Here is a 24,017-nt window from a genome sequence, read left to right as displayed (position 1 = left end):
TATAATATGAAGTTAACATCTTATAAGGTATATTGATGTACCCTCAGTGTTTGAATTTATAATGATTTCACTGTTTGGATGTGTTTTTCTATTTGTGTCTGTTTTTGTGCGCATTCAGCAGGGATACGGCTGTTTTCGGATTTTTTTCATTTTTCTACTTTCCCATAACATAAACCTCACAAATAAAGTTAAAATCTTATAAGATATACTTCTGTACCCTCAGTGTTTGATTTTGCAATGATTTCACTGTTTGGATGTGTTTTTCTATTTGTGTCTTTTGTTGTGCACATTCAGCAAGTATACGGCTGTTTTCTGATTTTTTTCAATTTTCTACTGTCCCATAACATAAACCTCACAAATAAAGTTAAAATCTTATAAGATATACTTCTGTAACCTCAGTGTTTGATTTTGCAATGATTTCACTGTTTGGATGTGTTTTTCTATGTGTGTCTGTGTTTGTGCACATTCAGCAATTACACGGCTGTTTTCTGATTTTTTTCAATTTTCTACTGTCCCATAACATAAACCTCACAAATAAAGTTAACATCTTATAAGATATACTTCTGTAACCTCAGTGTTTGATTTTGCAATGATTTCACTGTTTGGATGTGTTTTTCTATTTGTGTCTGTTTTTGTGCACATTCAGCAAGTATACGGCTGTTTTCTGATTTTTTTGAATTTTCTACTGTCCCATAACATAAACCTCACAAATAAAGTTAAAATCTTATAAGATATAGTTATATGCCTTCAGTGTTTGATTTTGCAATGATTTCACTGTTTGGATGTGTTTTTCTATGTGTGTCTGTGTTTGTGCACATTCAGCAAGTATACGGCTGTTTTCTGATTTTTTTCAATTTTCTACTGTCCCATAACACAAACCTCACAAATACAGTTAACATCTTATAAGATATACTTCTGTAACCTCAGTGTTTGATTTTGCAATGATTTCACTGTTTGGATGTTTTTTTCTATTTGTGTCTGTTTTTGTGCACATTCAGCAAGTATACGGCTGTTTTCTGATTTCTTTTCATTTTTCTACTGCCCCATAACATAAACCTCACAAATAAAGTTAACATCTTATAAGATATACTAATGTACCCTCGTCGTTCCGCTCGTCTTGGGACCCCAAACGACATATGAAATATTCACACTCCTGCGACCTGTAGAAATGTAGTTCCTCCAAAACTTCCACTCTGGCCAAAGAGTCTAAGACTGTATAGAGTCTGACATGACCTGATTTTCAGTTTTTGGACACAGGACTTTGGGCTTTTTTCCCCCTGGCCAAAAAAAAATGCCAAAAACACAGTCTGTAAAATTCAAACGTAAGAAAGGTGGGAAACTGTCTTTTCTTCAATAATTCCTAAAGGCAATGAGCCTGGATGCTGATTTCTCCGTATGTGTATCAGGGATTTAGGCTTATCCCGGGTGCAGAGTTTCAGACCTGTGCAACATTCGGAAAGGTCAATGGTCAGCCGTTCGGGTGTGTTTTTTGTAATAATTCCTAAAGGCATTGAGCCAGGAGTCTGATTTTTCCGTATGTGTATCAGGGATTTAGGCTTATCCCGGGTGCAGAGTTTCAGGCTTGTGCAACCTTCGGAAAGGTCAATGGTCAGCCGTTCGGGTGTGTTTTTTGTAATAATTCTTAAAGGCATTGAGCCAGGAGTCTGATTTTTCTGTATGTGTATCAGGGATTAAGGCTGATCCAGGGTGCCGCGTTTCAGACCTGTGCAACCTTCGGAAAGGTCAATGGTCAGCCGTTCGGGTGTGTTTTTTGTAATAATTCCTAAAGGCATTGAGCCAGGAGTCTGATTTTTCCGTGTGTGTATCAGGGACTAAGGTTGATCCAGGGTGCCGAGTTTCAGACCTGTGCAACCTTCGGAAAGGTCAATGGTCAGCCGTTCGGGTGTGTTTTTTGTAATAATTCCTAAAGGCATTGAGCCAGGAGTCTGATTTTTCCGTATGTGTATCAGGGATTTAGGCTTATCCCGGGTGCAGAGTTTCAGACCTGTGCAACATTCGGAAAGGTCAATGGTCGGCCGTTCGGGTGTGTTTTTTGTAATAATTCCTAAAGGCATTGAGTCAGGAGTCTGTTTTCTCCGTATGTGTATCAGGGACTAAAGCTTATCCCGGTTGCCGAGTTTCAGACCTGTGCAACCTTCGGAAAGGTCAAAGGTCAGCCGTTCGGGTGTGTTATTTGTAATTATTCATAAAGGCATTGAGCCAGGAGTCAGATTTTTCCGTATGTGTATCAGGGATTTAGGCTTATTCCGGGTGAAGAGTTTCAGGCTTGTGCAACCTTCGAAAAGGTCAATGGCCAGCCGTTCGGGTGTGTTTTTTGAAATAATTCCTAAAGGCATTGAGCCAGGAGTCAAATTTTTCCGTATGTGTATCAGGGATTTAGGCTTATCCCGGGTGCAGAGTTTCAGACCTGTGCAACCTTCGGAAAGGTCAATGGTCAGCCGTTCGGGTGTGTTTTTTGTAATAATTCCTAAAGGCATTGAGTCAGGAGTCTGTTTTCTCCGTATGTGTATCAGGGACTAAAGCTTATCCCGGTTGCCGAGTTTCAGACCTGTGCAACCTTCGGAAAGGTCAAAGGTCAGCCGTTCGGGTGTGTTTTTTGTAATAATTCATAAAGGCATTGAGCCAGGAGTCTGATTTTTCCGTATGTGTATCAGGGATTTAGGCTTATTCCGGGTGCAGAGTTTCAGGCTTGTGCAACCTTCGAAAAGGTCAATGGCCAGCCGTTCGGGTGTGTTTTTTGAAATAATTCCTAAAGGCATTGAGCCAGGAGTCAAATTTTTCCGTATGTGTATCAGGGATTTAGGCTTATCCCGGGTGCAGAGTTTCAGACCTGTGCAACCTTCGGAAAGGTCAATGGTCAGCCGTTCGGGTGTGTTTTTTGTAATAATTCCTAAAGGCATTGAGTCAGGAGTCTGTTTTCTCCGTATGTGTATCAGGGACTAAAGCTTATCCCGGTTGCCGAGTTTCAGACCTGTGCAACCTTCGGAAAGGTCAAAGGTCAGCCGTTCGGGTGTGTTTTTTGTAATAATTCCTAAAGGCATTGAGCCAGGAGTCTGATTTTTCCGTATGTGCATCAGGGACTAAGGCTAATCTAGCGTGCCGAGTTCCAGACCTGTGCAACCTTCGGAAAGGTCAATGGTCAGCCGTTCGGGTGTGTTTTTTGTAATAATTCCTAAAGGCATTGAGCCAGGAGTCTGATTTTTCCGTATGTGTATCAGGGATTTAGGCCTATCCCGGGTGCAGAGTTTCAGACCTGTGCAACCTTCGGAAAGGTCAATAGTCAGTCGTTCGGGTGTGTTTTTTGTAATAATTCCTAAAGTCATTGAGTCAGGAGTCTGATTTTTCCGTATGTGTATCAGGGACTAAAGCTTATCCCGGTAGCCGAGTTTCAGACCTGTGCAACCTTCGGAAAGGTCAATGGTCAGCCGTTCGGGTGTGTTTTTTGTAATAATTCCTAAAGGCATTGAGCCAGGAGTCTGATTTTTCCGTATGTGTATCAGGGATTTAGGCTTATCCCGGGTGCAGAGTTTCAGGCTTGTGCAACCTTCGGAAAGGTCAATGGTCAGCCGTTCGGGTGTGTTTTTTGTAATAATTCCTAAAGGCATTGAGCCAGGAGTCTGATTTTTCCGTATGTGTATCAGGGATTTAGGCCTATCCCGGGTGCAGAGTTTCAGACCTGTGCAACCTTCGGAAAGGTCAATGGTCAGCCGTTCGGGTGTGTTTTCTGTAATAATTCCTAAAGGCATTGAGCCAGGAGTCTGATTTTTCCGTATGTGTATCAGGGATTTAGGCCTATCCCGGGTGCAGAGTTTCAGACCTGTGCAACCTTCGGAAAGGTCAATAGTCAGTCGTTCGGGTGTGTTTTTTGTAATAATTCCTAAAGTCATTGAGTCAGGAGTCTGATTTTTCCGTATGTGTATCAGGGACTAAAGCTTATCCCGGTAGCCGAGTTTCAGACCTGTGCAACCTTCGGAAAGGTCAATGGTCAGCCGTTCGGGTGTGTTTTTTGTAATAATTCATAAAGGCATTGAGCCAGGAGTCTGATTTTTCCGTATGTGTATCAGGGATTTAGGCTTATCCCGGGTGCAGAGTTTCAGGCTTGTGCAACCTTCGAAAAAGTCAATGGTCAGCCGTTCGGGTGTGTTTTTTTAAATAATTCCTAAAGGCATTGAGCCAGGAGTCTGATTTTTCCGTATGTGTATCAGGGATTTAGGCTTATCCCAGGTGCAGAGTTTCAGACCTGTGCAACCTTCGGAAAGGTCAATGGTCAGCCGTTCGGGTGTGTTTTTTGTAATAATTCCTAAAGGCATTGAGTCAGGAGTCTGTTTTCTCCGTATGTGTATCAGGGACTAAAGCTTATCCCGGTTGCCGAGTTTCAGACCTGTGCAACCTTCGGAAAGGTCAAAGGTCAGCCGTTCGGGTGTGTTTTTTGTAATAATTCCTAAAGGCATTGAGCCAGGAGTCTGATTTTTCCGTATGTGCATCAGGGACTAAGGCTAATCTAGGGTGCCGAGTTCCAGACCTGTGCAACCTTCGGAAAGGTCAATGGTCAGCCGTTCGGGTGTGTTTTTGTAATAATTCCTAAAGGCATTGAGCCAGGAGTCTGATTTTTCTGTATGTGTATCAGGGATTTAGGCCTATCCCGGGTGCAGAGTTTCAGACCTGTGCAACCTTCGGAAAGGTCAATAGTCAGTCGTTCGGGTGTGTTTTTTGTAATAATTCCTAAAGTCATTGAGTCAGGAGTCTGATTTTTCCGTATGTGTATCAGGGACTAAAGCTTATCCCGGTAGCCGAGTTTCAGACCTGTGCAACCTTCGGAAAGGTCAATGGTCAGCCGTTCGGGTGTGTTTTTTGTAATAATTCATAAAGGCATTGAGCCAGGAGTCTGATTTTTCCATATGTGTATCAGGGATTTAGGCTTATCCCGGGTGCAGAGTTTCAGGCTTGTGCAACCTTCGGAAAGGTCAATGGTCAGCCGTTCGGGTGTGTTTTTTGTAATAATTCCTAAAGGCATTAAGCCAGTGGTCTGATTTTTCCGTATCTGTATCAGGGACTAAGGCTTATCCAGGGTGCCAAGTTTCAGACCCGTGCAACCTTTGGAAAGGTCAAAGGTCAGCCGTTCGGGTGTGTTTTTTGTAATAATTCCTAAAGGCATTGAGCCAGGAGTCTGATTTTTCCGTATGTGTATCAGGGATTTAGGCTTATCCCGGGTGCAGAGTTTCAGGCTTGTGCAACCTTCGGAAAGGTCAATGGTCAGCCGTTCGGGTGTGTTTTTTGTAATAATTCTTAAAGGCATTGAGCCAGGAGTCTGATTTGTCTGTATGTGTATCAGGGATTAAGGCTGATCCAGGGTGCCGCGTTTCAGACCTGTGCAACCTTCGGAAAGGTCAATGGTCAGCCGTTCGGGTGTGTTTTTTGTAATAATTCCTAAAGTCATTGAGTCAGGAGTCTGATTTTTCCGTATGTGTATCAGGGACTAAAGCTTATCCCGGTAGCCGAGTTTCAGACCTGTGCAACCTTCGGAAAGGTCAATGGTCAGCCGTTCGGGTGTGTTTCTTGTAATAATTCATAAAGGCATTGAGCCAGGAGTCTGATTTTTCCGTATGTGTATCAGGGATTTAGGCTTATCCCGGGTGCAGAGTTTCAGGCTTGTGCAACCTTCGGAAAGGTCAATGGTCAGCCGTTCGGGTGTGTTTTTTTAAATAATTCCTAAAGGCATTGAGCCAGGAGTCTGATTTTTCCGTATGTGTATCAGGGATTTAGGCTTATCCCGGGTGCAGAGTTTCAGACCTGTGCAACCTTCGGAAAGGTCAAAGGTCAGCCGTTCGGGTGTGTTTTTTTTAATAATTCATAAAGGCATTGAGCCAGGAGTCTGATTTTTCCGTATGTGTATCAGGGATTTAGGCTTATCCCGGGTGCAGAGTTTCAGGCTTGTGCAACCTTCGGAAAGGTCAATGGTCAGCCGTTCGGGTGTGTTTTTTGTAATAATTCCTAAAGGCATTGAGCCAGGAGTCTGATTTTTCCGTATGTGTATCAGGGATTTAGTCTTATCCCGGGTGCAGAGTTTCAGACCTGTGCAACCTTTGGAAAGGTCAAAGGGTGTGTTTTTTGTAATAATTCCTAAAGGCATTAAGCCAGGAGTCTGATTTTTCCGTATGTGTATCAGGGACTAAGGCTGATCGAGGGTATTTTAATCTTTTTTCTACTGTCCTATAATATGAAGTTAACATCTTATAAGGTATATTGATGTACCCTCAGTGTTTGAATTTATAATGATTTCACTGTTTGGATGTGTTTTTCTATTTGTGTCTGTTTTTGTGCGCATTCAGCAGGGATACGGCTGTTTTCGGATTTTTTTCATTTTTCTACTTTCCCATAACATAAACCTCACAAATGAAGTTAACATCTTAAAAGATTTAGTTCTGTACCCTCAGTGTTTGATTTCGCAAAGATTTCACTGTTTGGATGTGTTTTTCTCTTGGTGTCTGTTTATGTGCGCATTCAGCTGAAATAAGGCTGTTTCCGGATTTTTTTCATTTTTCTGCTGTCCCATAACATAAACCTCACAAATGAAGTTAACATCTTAAAAGATTTAGTTCTGTACCCTCAGTGTTTGATTTTGCAATGATTTCACTGTTGGGATGTGTTTTTCTATTGGTGTCTGTTTGTGTGCGCATTCAGCTGAGATAAGGCTGTTTCCGGATTTTTTTCATTTTTCTGCTGTCCCATAACATAAACCTCACAAATGAAGTTAACATCTTAAAAGATTTAGTTCTGTACCCTCAGTGTTTGATTTCGCAAAGATTTCACTGTTTGGATGTGTTTTTCTCTTGGTGTCTGTTTGTGTGCGCATTCAGCTGAGATAAGGCTGTTTTCGGATTTTTTTCATTTTTCTGCTGTCCCATAACATAAACCTCACAAATGAAGTTAACATCTTAAAAGATTTAGTTCTGTACCCTCAGTGTTTGATTTCGCAAAGATTTCACTGTTTGGATGTTTTTTTCTATTGGTGTCTGTTTGTGTGCGCATTCAGCTGAGATAAGGCTGTTTCCGGATTTTTTTCATTTTTCTGCTGTCCCATAACATAAACCTCACAAATGAAGTTAACATCTTAAGAGATTTAGTTCTGTATCCTCAGTGTTTGATTTTGCAATGATTTCACTGTTTGGATGTGTTTTTCTATTGGTGTCTGTTTGTGTGCGCATTCAGCTGAGATAAGGCTGTTTCCGGATTTTTTAAATTTTTTTATTGTCCCATAACATAAACCTCACAAATGAAGTTAACATCTCATAAGATATAGTTTTATACCTTCAATGTTTGATTTTGCAATGATTTCACTGTTTGAATGTGTTTTTCTATTTTTGTCTGTTTTTGTGATCATTCAGTAGGAATACGGCTGTTTTCTGATTTTTTTCATTTTTCTACTGTCCCATAACATAAACCTCACAAATGAAGTTAAAATCTTATAAGATATAGTTATATGCCTTCAGTGTTTGATTTTGCAATGATTTCACTGTTTGGATGTGTTTTTCTATTTGTGTCTGTTTTTGTGCACATTCAGCAAGTATACGGCTGTTTTCTGATTTTTTTCAATTTTCTACTGTCCCATAACATAAACCTCACAAATAAAGTTAACATCTTATAAGATATACTTCTGTAACCTCAGTGTTTGATTTTGCAATGATTTCACTGTTTGGATGTGTTTTTCTATTTGTGTCTGTTTTTGTGCACATTCAGCAAGTATACGGCTGTTTTCAGATTTTTTTCAATTTTCTATTGTCCCGTAACATAAACCTCATGAATAAAGTTAACATCTTATAAGATATACTTCTGTAACCTCAGTGTTTGATTTTGCAATGATTTCACTGTTTGGATGTGTTTTTCTATTTGTGTCTTTTGTTGTGCACATTCAGCAAGTATACGGCTGTTTTCTGATTTTTTTCAATTTTCTATTGTCCCGAAACATAAACCTCATAAATAAAGTTAACATCTTATAAGATATACTTCTGTAACCTCAGTGTTTGATTTTGCAATGATTTCACTGTTTGGATGTGTTTTTCTATTTGTGTCTTTTGTTGTGCACATTCAGCAAGTATACAGCTGTTTTCTGATTTTTTTCAATTTTCTATTGTCCCGTAACATAAACCTCATGAATAAATTTAACATCGTGTAAGATATAGTTATATGCCTTCAGTGTTTGATTTTGCAATGATTTCACTGTTTGGATGTGTTTTTCTATTTGTGTCTGTTTTGTGCACATTCAGCAAGTATACGGCTGTTTTCTGATTTTTTTCAATTTTCTACTGTCCCATAACATAAACCTCACAAATAAAGTTAACATCTTATAAGATATAGTTATATGCCTTCAGTGTTTGATTTTGCAATGATTTCACTGTTTGGATGTGTTTTTCTATTTGTGTTGTTTTTGTGCGCATTCAGCAAGTATACGGCTGTTTTCTGATTTTTCACAATTTTCTACTGTCCCGTAACATAAACCTCACAAATAAAGTTAAAATCTTATAAGATATAATTATATGCCTTCAGTGTTTGATTTTGCAATGATTTCACTGTTTGGATGTGTTTTTCTATTTGTGTCTGTTTTTGTGCGCATTCAGCAAGTATACGGCTGTTTTCTGATTTTTTTCAATTTTCTACTGTCCCGTAACATAAACCTCACAAATAAAGTTAAAATCTTATAAGATATACTTCTGTAACCTCAGTGTTTGATTTTGCAATGATTTCACTGTTTGGATGTGTTTTTCTATTTGTGTCTGTTTTGTGCACATTCAACAAGTATACGGCTGTTTTCTGATTTTTTTCAATTTTCTACTGTCCCGAAACATAAACCTCATAAATAAAGTTAACATCTTATAAGATATACTTCTGTAACCTCAGTGTTTGATTTTGCAATGATTTCACTGTTTGGATGTGTTTTTCTATTTGTGTCTTTTGTTGTGCACATTCAGCAAGTATACAGCCGTTTTCTGATTTTTTTCAATTTTCTATTGTCCCGTAACATAAACCTCATGAATAAATTTAACATCTTGTAAGATATAGTTATATGCCTTCAGTGTTTGATTTTGCAATGATTTCACTGTTTGGATGTGTTTTTCTATTTGTGTCTGTTTTTGTGCACATTCAGCAAGTATACCGCTGTTTTCTGATTTTTTTCAATTTTCTACTGTCCCATAACATAAACGTCACAAATAAAGTTAAAATCTTATAAGATATACTTCTGTAACCTCAGTGTTTGATTTTGCAATGATTTCACTGTTTGGATGTGTTTTTCTATTTGTGTCTGTTTTGTGCACATTCAGCAAGTATACGGCTGTTTTCTGATTTTTTTCAATTTTCTACTGTCCCATAACATAAACCTCACAAATGAAGTTAAAATCTTATAAGATATAGTTATATGCCTTCAGTGTTTGATTTTGCAATGATTTCACTGTTTGGATGTGTTTTTCTATTTGTGTCTGTTTTTGTGCACATTCAGCAAGTATACAGCTGTTTTCTGATTTTTTTCAATTTTCTACTGTCCCATAACATAAACCTCACAAATAAAGTTAACATCTTATAAGATATACTTCTGTAACCTCAGTGTTTGATTTTGCAATGATTTCACTGTTTGGATGTGTTTTTCTATTTGTGTCTTTTGTTGTGCACATTCAGCAAGTATACGGCTGTTTTCTGATTTTTTTCAATTTTCTATTGTCCCGAAACATAAACCTCATAAATAAAGTTAACATCTTATAAGATATACTTCTGTAACCTCAGTGTTTGATTTTGCAATGATTTCACTGTTTGGATGTGTTTTTCTATTTGTGTCTTTTGTTGTGCACATTCAGCAAGTATACAGCTGTTTTCTGATTTTTTTCAATTTTCTATTGTCCCGTAACATAAACCTCATGAATAAATTTAACATCGTGTAAGATATAGTTATATGCCTTCAGTGTTTGATTTTGCAATGATTTCACTGTTTGGATGTGTTTTTCTATTTGTGTCTGTTTTGTGCACATTCAGCAAGTATACGGCTGTTTTCTGATTTTTTTCAATTTTCTACTGTCCCATAACATAAACCTCACAAATAAAGTTAACATCTTATAAGATATAGTTATATGCCTTCAGTGTTTGATTTTGCAATGATTTCACTGTTTGGATGTGTTTTTCTATTTGTGTTGTTTTTGTGCGCATTCAGCAAGTATACGGCTGTTTTCTGATTTTTTTCAATTTTCTACTGTCCCGTAACATAAACCTCACAAATAAAGTTAAAATCTTATAAGATATACTTCTGTAACCTCAGTGTTTGATTTTGCAATGATTTCACTGTTTGGATGTGTTTTTCTATTTGTGTCTGTTTTGTGCACATTCAACAAGTATACGGCTGTTTTCTGATTTTTTTCAATTTTCTACTGTCCCGAAACATAAACCTCATAAATAAAGTTAACATCTTATAAGATATACTTCTGTAACCTCAGTGTTTGATTTTGCAATGATTTCACTGTTTGGATGTGTTTTTCTATTTGTGTCTTTTGTTGTGCACATTCAGCAAGTATACAGCCGTTTTCTGATTTTTTTCAATTTTCTATTGTCCCGTAACATAAACCTCATGAATAAATTTAACATCTTGTAAGATATAGTTATATGCCTTCAGTGTTTGATTTTGCAATGATTTCACTGTTTGGATGTGTTTTTCTATTTGTGTCTGTTTTTGTGCACATTCAGCAAGTATACCGCTGTTTTCTGATTTTTTTCAATTTTCTACTGTCCCATAACATAAACGTCACAAATAAAGTTAAAATCTTATAAGATATACTTCTGTAACCTCAGTGTTTGATTTTGCAATGATTTCACTGTTTGGATGTGTTTTTCTATTTGTGTCTGTTTTGTGCACATTCAGCAAGTATACGGCTGTTTTCTGATTTTTTTCAATTTTCTACTGTCCCATAACATAAACCTCACAAATAAAGTTAACATCTTATAAGATATACTTCTGTAACCTCAGTGTTTGATTTTGCAATGATTTCACTGTTTGGATGTGTTTTTCTATTTGTGTCTGTTTTTGTGCACATTCAGCAAGTATACGGCTGTTTTCTGATTTTTTTCAATTTTCTACTGTCCCATAACATAAACCTCACAAATAAAGTTAAAATCTTATAAGATATAGTTATATGCCGTCAGTGTTTGATTTTGCAATGATTTCACTGTTTGGATTTGTTTTTCTATTTGTGTCTGTTTTGTGCACATTCAGCAAGTATACCGCTGTTTTCTGATTTTTTTCAATTTTCTACTGTCCCATAACATAAACGTCACAAATAAAGTTAAAATCTTATAAGATATACTTCTGTAACCTCAGTGTTTGATTTTGCAATGATTTCACTGTTTGGATGTGTTTTTCTATTTGTGTCTGTTTTGTGCGCATTCAGCAAGTATACGGCTGTTTTCTGATTTTTTTCAATTTTCTACTGTCCCATAACATAAACCTCACAAATAAAGTTAAAATCTTATAAGATATAGTTATATGCCGTCAGTGTTTGATTTTGCAATGATTTCACTGTTTGGATGTGTTTTTCTATTTGTGTCTGTTTTGTGCACATTCAGCAAGTATACGGCTGTTTTCTGATTTTTTTCAATTTTCTACTGTCCCATAACATTAACCTCACAAATAAAGTTAAAATCTTATAAGATATAATTATATGCCTTCAGTGTTTGATTTTGCAATGATTTCACTGTTTGGATGTGTTTTTCTATTTGTGTCTGTTTTTGTGCGCATTCAGCAAGTATACGGCTGTTTTCTGATTTTTTTCAATTTTCTACTGTCCCATAACATATACCTCACAAATAAAGTTAACATCTTATAAGATATATTTCTGTACCCTCAGTGTTTGATTTTGCAATGATTTCACTGTTTGGATGTGTTTTTCTATTTGTGTTTTTATGCGCATTCAGCAAGTATACGGCTGTTTTCTGATTTTTTTCAATTTTCTACTGTCCCATAACATAAACCTCACAAATAAAGTTAAAATCTCATAAGATATAGTTATATGCCGTCAGTGTTTGATTTTGCAATGATTTCACTGTTTGGATGTGTTTTTCTATTGGTGTCTGTTTGTGTGCGCATTCAGCTGAGATAAGGCTGTTTCCGGATTTTTTTAATTTTTCTGCTGTCCCATAACATAAACCTCACAAATGAAGTTAACTTCTTAAAAGATTTAGTTCTGTACCCTCAGTGTTTGATTTTACAAAGATTTCACTAATTGGATGTGTTTTTCTATGTGTGTCTGTGTTTGTGCACATTCAGCAAGTATACGGCTGTTTTCTGATTTTTTTCAATTTTCTACTGTCCCATAACATGAACCTCACAAATAAAGTTAAAATCTTATAAGATATAGTTATATGCCTTCAGTGTTTGATTTTGCAATGATTTCACTGTTTGGATGTGTTTTTCTTTGTGTGTCTGTGTTTCTGCACATTCAGCAAGTTTACGGCTGTTTTCTGATTTTTTTCAATTTTCTAATGTCCCATAACATAAACCTCACAAATAAAGTTAAAATCTTATAAGATATAGTTATATGCCTTCAGTGTTTGATTTTGCAATGATTTCACTGTTTGGATGTGTTTTTCTATGTGTGTCTGTGTTTGTGGACATTCAGCAAGTATACGGCTGTTTTCTGATTTTTTTCAATTTCCTACTGTCCCATAACATAAACCTCACAAATAAAGTTATTATCTTATAAGATATACTTCTGTAACCTCAGTGTTTGATTTTGCAATGATTTCACTGTTTGGATGTGTTTTTCTATTTGTGTCTGTTTTTGTGCACATTCAGCAAGTATACGGCTGTTTTCTGATTTTTTTCAATTTTCTACTGTCGCATAACATAAACCTCACAAATAAAGTTAACATCTTATAAGATATACTTCTGTACCCTCAGTGTTTGATTTTGCAATGATTTCACTGTTTGGGTGTGTTTTTCTATTTGTGTCTGTTTTGTGCACATTCAGCAAGTGTACGGCTGTTTTCTGATTTTTTTCAATTTTCTACTGTCCCATAACATAAACCTCACAAATAAAGTTAACATCTTATAAGATATAGTTATATGCCTTCAGTGTTTGATTTTGCAATGATTTCACTGTTTGGATGTGTTTTTCTATTTGTGTCTGTTTTGTGCACATTCAGCAAGTATACGGCTGTTTTCTGATTTTTTTCAATTTTCTCCTCGCCCATAACATAAACCTCACAAATAAAGTTAACATCTTATAAGATATACTTCTGTAACCTCAGTGTTTGATTTTGCAATGATTTCACTGTTTGGATGTGTTTTTCTATTTGTGTCTTTTGTTGTGCACATTCAGCAAGTATACGGCTGTTTTCTGATTTTTTTCAATTTTCTACTGTCCCATAACATAAACCTCACAAATAAAGTTACCATCTTATAAGATATACTTCTGTAACCTCAGTGTTTGATTTTGCAATGATTTCACTGTTTGGATGTGTTTTTCTATTTGTGTCTGTTTTTGTCCACATTCAGCAAGTATACGGCTGTTTTCTGATTTTTTTCAATTTTCTACTGTCCCATAACAAACCTCACAAATAAAGTTAACATCTTATAAGATATACTTCTGTAACCTCAGTGTTTGATTTTGCAATGATTTCACTGTTTGGATGTGTTTTTCTATGTGTGTCTGTGTTCGTGCACATTCAGCAAGTATACGGCTGTTTTCTGATTTTTTTCAATTTTCTACTGTCCCATAACATAAACCTCACAAATAAAGTTAAAATCTTATAAGATATAGTTACATGCCGCCAGTGTTTGATTTTGCAATGATTTCACTGTTTGGATGTGTTTTTCTATTTGTGTCTTTTGTTGTGCACATTCAGCAAGTATACGGCTGTTTTCTGATTTTTTTCAATTTTCTACTGTCCCATAACATAAACCTCACAAATAAAGTTAACATCTTATAAGATATACTTCTGTAACCTCAGTGTTTGATTTTGCAATGATTTCACTGTTTGGATGTGTTTTTCTATTTGTGTCTGTTTTTGTGCACATTCAGCAAGTATACGGCTGTTTTCTGATTTTTTCAATTTTCTACTGTCCCATAACATAAACCTCACAAATAAAGTTAACATCTTATAAGATATAGTTATATGCCTTCAGTGTTTGATTTTGCAATGATTTCACTGTTTGGATGTGTTTTTCTATTTGTGTCTGTTTTTGTGCGCATTCAGCAAGTATACGGCTGTTTTCTGATTTTTTACAATTTTCTACTATGTCGTAACATAAACCTCACAAATAAAGTTAAAATCTTATAAGATATAATTATATGCCTTCAGTGTTTGATTTTGCAATGATTTCACTGTTTGGATGTGTTTTTCTATTTGTGTCTGTTTTTGTGCGCATTCAGCAAGTATACGGCTGTTTTCTGATTTTTTTAAATTTTCTACTGTCCCGTAACATAAACCTCACAAATAAAGTTAAAATCTTATAAGATATAGTTATTTATCCTCAGTGTTTGATTTTGCAATGATTTCACTGTTTGGATGTGTTTTTCTATTTGTGTCTTTTGTTGTGCACACACAGCAAGTATACGGCTGTTTTCTGTATTTTTTTCATTTTCTACTGTCCCATAACATAAACCTCACAAATAAAGTTAAAATCTTATAAGATATAGCTATATGCCTTCAGTGTTTGATTTTGCAATGATTTCACTGTTTGGATGTGTTTTTCTATGTGTGTCTGTGTTTGTGCACATTCAGCAAGTATACGGCTGTTTTCTGATTTTTTTCAATTTACTACTGTCCCATAACATAAACCTCACAAATAAAGTTAACATCTTATAAGATATACTTCTGTAACCTCAGTGTTTGATTTTGCAATGATTTCACTGTTTGGATGTGTTTTTCTATTTGTGTCTGTTTTTGTCCACATTCAGCAAGTATACGGCTGTTTTCTGATTTTTTTCAATTTTCTACTGTCCCATAACATAAACCTCACAAATAAAGTTAACATCTTATAAGATATACTTCTGTAACCTAAGTGTTTGATTTTGCAATGATTTCACTGTCTGGATGTGTTTTTCTATTTGTGTCTTTTGTTGTGCACATTCAGCAAGTATACAGCTGTTTTCTGATTTTTTTCAATTTTCTATTGTCCCGTAACATAAACCTCATGAATAAATTTAACATCTTGTAAGATATAGTTATATGCCTTCAGTGTTTGATTTTGCAATGATTTCACTGTTTGGATGTGTTTTTCTATTTGTGTCTGTTTTTGTGCGCATTCAGCAAGTATACGGCTGTTTTCTGATTTTTTTCAATTTTCTACTGTCCCATAACATAAACCTCACAAATAAAGTTAAAATCTTATAAGATATACTTCTGTAACCTCAGTGTTTGATTTTGCAATGATTTCACTGTTTGGATGTGTTTTTCTATTTGTGTCTGTTTTGTGCACATTCAGCAAGTATACGGCTGTTTTCTGATTTTTTTCAATTTTCTACTGTCCCATAACATAAACCTCACAAATAAAGTTAAAATCTTATAAGATATAGTTATTTATCCTCAGTGTTTGATTTTGCAATGATTTCACTGTTTGGATGTGTTTTTCTATTTGTGTCTGTTTTGTGCGCATTCAGCAAGTATACGGCTGTTTTCTGATTTTTTTCAATTTTCTACTGTCCCATAACATAAACCTCACAAATAAAGTTAAAATCTTATAAGATATAGTTATATGCCGTCAGTGTTTGATTTTGCAATGATTTCACTGTTTGGATGTGTTTTTCTATTTGTGTCTGTTTTGTGCACATTCAGCAAGTATACGGCTGTTTTCTGATTTTTTTCAATTTTCTACTGTCCCATAACATTAACCTCACAAATAAAGTTAAAATCTTATAAGATATAATTATATGCCTTCAGTGTTAGATTTTGCAATGATTTCACTGTTTGGATGTGTTTTTCTATTTGTGTCTGTTTTTGTGCGCATTCAGCAAGTATCGGCTGTTTTCTGATTTTTTTCAATTTTCTACTGTCCCATAACATATAGCTCACAAATAAAGTTAACATCTTATAAGATATATTTCTGTACCCTCAGTGTTTGATTTTGCAATGATTTCACTGTTTGGATGTGTTTTTCTATTAGAGTCTTTTGTTGTGCACATTCAGCAAGTATACGGCTGTTTTCTGATTTTTTTCAATTTTCTACTGTCCCATAACATAAACCTCACAAATAAAGTTACCATCTTATAAGATATACTTCTGTAACCTCAGTGTTTGATTTTGCAATGATTTCACTGTTTGGATGTGTTTTTCTATTTGTGTCTGTTTTTGTGCACATTCACCTGGAATACGACTGTTTTCTGATTTCTTTTTCATTTTTCTACTGTCCCATAACATAAACCTCACAAATAAAGTTAAAATCTTATAAGATATAGTTACATGCCGCCAGTGTTTGATTTTGCAATGATTTCACTGTTTGTATGTGTTTTTCTATTTGTGTCTTTTGTTGTGCACATTCAGCAAGTATACGGCTGTTTTCTGATTTTTTTCAATTTTCTACTGTCCCATAACAAACCTCACAAATAAAGTTAACATCTTATAAGATATACTTCTGTAACCTCAGTGTTTGATTTTGCAATGATTTCACTGTTTGGGTGTGTTTTTCTATTTGTGTCTGTTTTGCGCACATTCAGCAAGTGTACGGCTGTTTTCTGATTTTTTTCAATTTTCTACTGTCCCATAACATAAACCTCACAAATAAAGTTAACATCTTATAAGATATAGTTATATGCCTTCAGTGTTTGATTTTGCAATGATTTCACTGTTTGGATGTGTTTTTCTATTTGTGTCTGTTTTGTGCACATTCAGCAAGTATACGGCTGTTTTCTGATTTTTTTCAATTTTCTCCTCGCCCATAACATAAACCTCACAAATAAAGTTAACATCTTATAAGATATACTTCTGTAACCTCAGTGTTTGATTTTGCAATGATTTCACTGTTTGGATGTGTTTTTCTATTTGCGTCTGTTTTTGTGCACATTCAGCAAGTATACGGCTGTTTTCTGATTTTTTCAATTTTCTACTGTCCCATAACATAAACCTCACAAATAAAGTTAACATCTTATAAGATATACTTCTGTACCCTCAGTGTTTGATTTTGCAATGATTTCACTGTTTGGATGTGTTTTTCTATTTGTGTCTTTTGTTGTGCACATTCAGCAAGTATACGGCTGTTTTCTGATTTTTTTCAATTTCTACTGTCCCATAACATAAACCTCACAAATAAAGTTAAAATCTTATAAGATATAGTTATATGCCGTCAGTGTTTGATTTTGCAATGATTTCACTGTTTGGATGTGTTTTTCTATTTGTGTCTTTTGTTGTGCACATTCAGCAAGTATATGGCTGTTTTCTAATTTTTTTCAATTTTTTACTGTCCCATAACATAAACCTCACAAATAAAGTTAACATCTTATAAGATATACTTCTGTAACCTCAGTGTTTGATTTTGCAATGATTTCACTGTTTGGATGTGTTTTTCTATTTGTGTCTGTTTTTGTGCACATTCAGCAAGTATACGGCTGTTTTCTGATTTTTTCAATTTTCTACTGTCCCATAACATAAACCTCACAAATAAAGTTAAAATCTTATAAGATATAGTTATATGCCTTCAGTGTTTGATTTTGCAATGATTTCACTGTTTGGATGTGTTTTTCTATTTGTGTCTGTTTTTGTGCACATTCAGCAAGTATACGGCTGTTTTCTGATTTTTTTCAATTTTCTACTGTCCCATAACATAAACCTCACAAATAAAGTTAACATCTTATAAGATATAGTTACATGCCGCCAGTGTTTGATTTTGCAATGATTTCACTGTTTGGATGTGTTTTTCTATTTGTGTCTTTTGTTGTGCACATTCAGCAAGTATACGGCTGTTTTCTGATTTTTTTCAATTTTCTACTGTCCCATAACATAAACCTCACAAATAAAGTTAACATCTTATAAGATATACTTCTGTAACCTCAGTGTTTGATTTTGCAATGATTTCACTGTTTGGATGTGTTTTTCTATTTGTGTCTGTTTTTGTGCACATTCAGCAAGTATACGGCTGTTTTCTGATTTTTTCAATTTTCTACTGTCCCATAACATAAACCTCACAAATAAAGTTAACATCTTATAAGATATACTTCTGTAACCTCAGTGTTTGATTTTGCAATGATTTCACTGTTTGGATGTGTTTTTCTATTTGTGTCTGTTTTTGTGCACATTCAGCAAGTATACGGCTGTTTTCTGATTTTTTCAATTTTCTACTGTCCCATAACATAAACCTCACAAATAAAGTTAACATCTTATAAGATATACTTCTGTACCCTCAGTGTTTGATTTTGCAATGATTTCACTGTTTGGATGTGTTTTTCTATTTGTGTCTTTTGTTGTGCACATTCAGCAAGTATACGGCTGTTTTCTGATTTTTTTCAATTTCTACTGTCCCATAACATAAACCTCACAAATAAAGTTAAAATCTTATAAGATATAGTTATATGCCGTCAGTGTTTGATTTTGCAATGATTTCACTGTTTGGATGTGTTATTCTATTTGTGTCTTTTGTTGTGCACATTCAGCAAGTATACGGCTGTTTTCTGATTTTTTTCAATTTTCTACTGTCCCATAACATAAACCTCACAAATAAAGTTAACATCTTATAAGATATACTTCTGTACCCTCAGTGTTTGATTTTGCAATGATTTCACTGTTTGGATGTGTTTTTCTATTAGTGTCTTTTGTTGTGCACATTCAGCAAGTATACGGCTGTTTTCTGATTTTTTTCAATTTTCTACTGTCCCATAACAAACCTCACAAATAAAGTTAACATCTTATAAGATATACTTCTGTAACCTCAGTGTTTGATTTTGCAATGATTTCACTGTTTGGATGTGTTTTTCTATGTGTGTCTGTGTTTGTGCACATTCAGCAAGTATACGGCTGTTTTCTGATTTTTTTCAATTTTCTACTGTCCCATAACATAAACCTCACAAATAAAGTTAAAATCTTATAAGATATAGTTACATGCCGCCAGTGTTTGATTTTGCAATGATTTCACTGTTTGGATGTGTTTTTCTATTTGTGTCTTTTGTTGTGCACATTCAGCAAGTATACGGCTGTTTTCTAATTTTTTTCAATTTTTTACTGTCCCATAACATAAACCTCACAAATAAAGTTAACATCTTATAAGATATACTTCTGTAACCTCAGTGTTTGATTTTGCAATGATTTCACTGTTTGGATGTGTTTTTCTATTTGTGTCTGTTTTTGTGCACATTCAGCAAGTATACGGCTGTTTTCTGATTTTTTCAATTTTCTACTGTCCCATAACATAAACCTCACAAATAAAGTTAAAATCTTATAAGATATAGTTATATGCCTTCAGTGTTTGATTTTGCAATGATTTCACTGTTTGGATGTGTTTTTCTATGTGTGTCTGTGTTTGTGCACATTCAGCAAGTATACGGCTGTTTTCTGATTTTTTTCAATTTTCTACTGTCCCATAACATAAACCTCACAAATAAAGTTAACATCTTATAAGATATAGTTACATGCCGCCAGTGTTTGATTTTGCAATGATTTCACTGTTTGGATGTGTTTTTCTATTTGTGTCTTTTGTTGTGCACATTCAGCAAGTATACGGCTGTTTTCTGATTTTTTTCAATTTTCTACTGTCCCATAACATAAACCTCACAAATAAAGTTAACATCTTATAAGATATACTTCTGTAACCTCAGTGTTTGATTTTGCAATGATTTCACTGTTTGGATGTGTTTTTCTATTTGTGTCTGTTTTTGTGCACATTCAGCAAGTATACGGCTGTTTTCTGATTTTTTCAATTTTCTACTGTCCCATAACATAAACCTCACAAATAAAGTTAACATCTTATAAGATATACTTCTGTAACCTCAGTGTTTGATTTTGCAATGATTTCACTGTTTGGATGTGTTTTTCTATTTGTGTCTGTTTTTGTGCACATTCAGCAAGTATACGGCTGTTTTCTGATTTTTTCAATTTTCTACTGTCCCATAACATAAACCTCACAAATAAAGTTAACATCTTATAAGATATACTTCTGTACCCTCAGTGTTTGATTTTGCAATGATTTCACTGTTTGGATGTGTTTTTCTATTTGTGTCTTTTGTTGTGCACATTCAGCAAGTATACGGCTGTTTTCTGATTTTTTTCAATTTCTACTGTCCCATAACATAAACCTCACAAATAAAGTTAAAATCTTATAAGATATAGTTATATGCCGTCAGTGTTTGATTTTGCAATGATTTCACTGTTTGGATGTGTTTTTCTATTTGTGTCTTTTGTTGTGCACATTCAGCAAGTATACGGCTGTTTTCTGATTTTTTTCAATTTTCTACTGTCCCATAACATAAACCTCACAAATAAAGTTAACATCTTATAAGATATACTTCTGTACCCTCAGTGTTTGATTTTGCAATGATTTCACTGTTTGGATGTGTTTTTCTATTAGTGTCTTTTGTTGTGCACATTCAGCAAGTATACGGCTGTTTTCTGATTTTTTTCAATTTTCTACTGTCCCATAACAAACCTCACAAATAAAGTTAACATCTTATAAGATATACTTCTGTAACCTCAGTGTTTGATTTTGCAATGATTTCACTGTTTGGATGTGTTTTTCTATGTGTGTCTGTGTTTGTGCACATTCAGCAAGTATACGGCTGTTTTCTGATTTTTTTCAATTTTCTACTGTCCCATAACATAAACCTCACAAATAAAGTTAAAATCTTATAAGATATAGTTACATGCCGCCAGTGTTTGATTTTGCAATGATTTCACTGTTTGGATGTGTTTTTCTATTTGTGTCTTTTGTTGTGCACATTCAGCAAGTATACGGCTGTTTTCTAATTTTTTTCAATTTTTTACTGTCCCATAACATAAACCTCACAAATAAAGTTAACATCTTATAAGATATACTTCTGTAACCTCAGTGTTTGATTTTGCAATGATTTCACTGTTTGGATGTGTTTTTCTATTTGTGTCTGTTTTTGTGCACATTCAGCAAGTATACGGCTGTTTTCTGATTTTTTCAATTTTCTACTGTCCCATAACATAAACCTCACAAATAAAGTTAAAATCTTATAAGATATAGTTATATGCCTTCAGTGTTTGATTTTGCAATGATTTCACTGTTTGGATGTGTTTTTCTATTTGTGTCTGTTTTTGTGCACATTCAGCAAGTATACGGCTGTTTTCTGATTTTTTTCAATTTTCTACTGTCCCATAACATAAACCTCACAAATAAAGTTAACATCTTATAAGATATAGTTACATGCCGCCAGTGTTTGATTTTGCAATGATTTCACTGTTTGGATGTGTTTTTCTATTTGTGTCTTTTGTTGTGCACATTCAGCAAGTATACGGCTGTTTTCTGATTTTTTTCAATTTTCTACTGTCCCATAACATAAACCTCACAAATAAAGTTAACATCTTATATGATATACTTCTGTAACCTCAGTGTTTGATTTTGCAATGATTTCACTGTTTGGATGTGTTTTTCTATTTGTGTCTGTTTTTGTGCACATTCAGCAAGTATACGGCTGTTTTCTGATTTTTTCAATTTTCTACTGTCCCATAACATAAACCTCACAAATAAAGTTAACATCTTATAAGATATACTTCTGTAACCTCAGTGTTTGATTTTGCAATGATTTCACTGTTTGGATGTGTTTTTCTATTTGTGTCTGTTTTTGTGCACATTCAGCAAGTATACGGCTGTTTTCTGATTTTTTCAATTTTCTACTGTCCCATAACATAAACCTCACAAATAAAGTTAACATCTTATAAGATATACTTCTGTACCCTCAGTGTTTGATTTTGCAATGATTTCACTGTTTGGATGTGTTTTTCTATTTGTGTCTTTTGTTGTGCACATTCAGCAAGTATACGGCTGTTTTCTGATTTTTTTCAATTTCTACTGTCCCATAACATAAACCTCACAAATAAAGTTAAAATCTTATAAGATATAGTTATATGCCGTCAGTGTTTGATTTTGCAATGATTTCACTGTTTGGATGTGTTTTTCTATTTGTGTCTTTTGTTGTGCACATTCAGCAAGTATACGGCTGTTTTCTGATTTTTTTCAATTTTCTACTGTCCCATAACATAAACCTCACAAATAAAGTTAACATCTTATAAGATATACTTCTGTACCCTCAGTGTTTGATTTTGCAATGATTTCACTGTTTGGATGTGTTTTTCTATTAGTGTCTTTTGTTGTGCACATTCAGCAAGTATACGGCTGTTTTCTGATTTTTTTCAATTTTCTACTGTCCCATAACATAAACCTCACAAATAAAGTTACCATCTTATAAGATATACTTCTGTAACCTCAGTGTTTGATTTTGCAATGATTTCACTGTTTGGATGTGTTTTTCTATTTGTGTCTGTTTTTGTGCACATTCACCTGGAATACGACTGTTTTCTGATTTCTTTTTCATTTTTCTACTGTCCCATAACATAAACCTCACAAATAAAGTTAAAATCTTATAAGATATAGTTACATGCCGCCAGTGTTTGATTTTGCAATGATTTCACTGTTTGGATGTGTTTTTCTATTTGTGTCTTTTGTTGTGCACATTCAGCAAGTATACGGCTGTTTTCTGATTTTTTTCAATTTTCTACTGTCCCATAACAAACCTCACAAATAAAGTTAACATCTTATAAGATATACTTCTGTAACCTCAGTGTTTGATTTTGCAATGATTTCACTGTTTGGATGTGTTTTTCTATGTGTGTCTGTGTTTGTGCACATTCAGCAAGTATACGGCTGTTTTCTGATTTTTTTCAATTTTCTACTGTCCCATAACATAAAGATCACAAATAAAGTTCAAATCTTATAAGATATAGTTACATGCCGCCAGTGTTTTATTTTGCAATGATTTCACTGTTTGGATGTGTTTTTCTATTTGTGTCTTTTGTTGTGCACATTCAGCAAGTATACGGCTGTTTTCTAATTTTTTTCAATTTTTTACTGTCCCATAACATAAACCTCACAAATAAAGTTAACATCTTATTAGATATACTTCTGTAACCTCAGTGTTTGATTTTGCAATGATTTCACTGTTTGGATGTGTTTTTCTATTTGTGTCTGTTTTTGTGCACATTCAGCAAGTATTGCGGCTGTTTTCTGATTTTTTTCAATTTTCTACTGTCCCATAACAAACCTCACAAATAAAGTTAACATCTTATAAGATATACTTCTGTAACCTCAGTGTTTGATTTTGCAATGATTTCACTGTTTGGATGTGTTTTTCTATTTGTGTCTGTTTTTGTGCACATTCAGCAAGTATACGGCTGTTTTCTGATTTTTTCAATTTTCTACTGTCCCATAACATAAACCTCACAAATAAAGTTAACATCTTATAAGATATACTTCTGTAACCTCAGTGTTTGATTTTGCAATGATGTCACTGTTTGGATGTGTTTTTCTATTTGTGTCTGTTTTTGTGCACATTCAGCAAGTATACGGCTGTTTTCTAATTTTTTTCAATTTTCTACTGTCCCATAACATAAACCTCACAAATAAAGTTAACATCTTATAAGATATACTTCTGTACCCTCAGTGTTTGATTTTGCAATGATTTCACTGTTTGGATGTGTTTTTCTATTTGTGTCTTTTGTTGTGCACATTCAGCAAGTATACGGCTGTTTTCTGATTTTTTTCAATTTCTACTGTCCCATAACATAAACCTCACAAATAAAGTTAAAATCTTATAAGATATAGTTATATGCCGTCAGTGTTTGATTTTGCAATGATTTCACTGTTTGGATGTGTTTTTCTATTTGTGTCTTTTGTTGTGCACATTCAGCAAGTATACGGCTGTTTTCTGATTTTTTTCAATTTTCTACTGTCCCATAACATAAACCTCACAAATAAAGTTAACATCTTATAAGATATACTTCTGTACCCTCAGTGTTTGATT

This window comes from Solea solea, chromosome 7 (genome assembly GCF_958295425.1).
Source record: "Solea solea chromosome 7, fSolSol10.1, whole genome shotgun sequence".
Classification (NCBI taxonomy): Eukaryota; Metazoa; Chordata; class Actinopteri; order Pleuronectiformes; family Soleidae; genus Solea; species Solea solea.
This window is presented reverse-complemented; position numbering follows the sequence as displayed.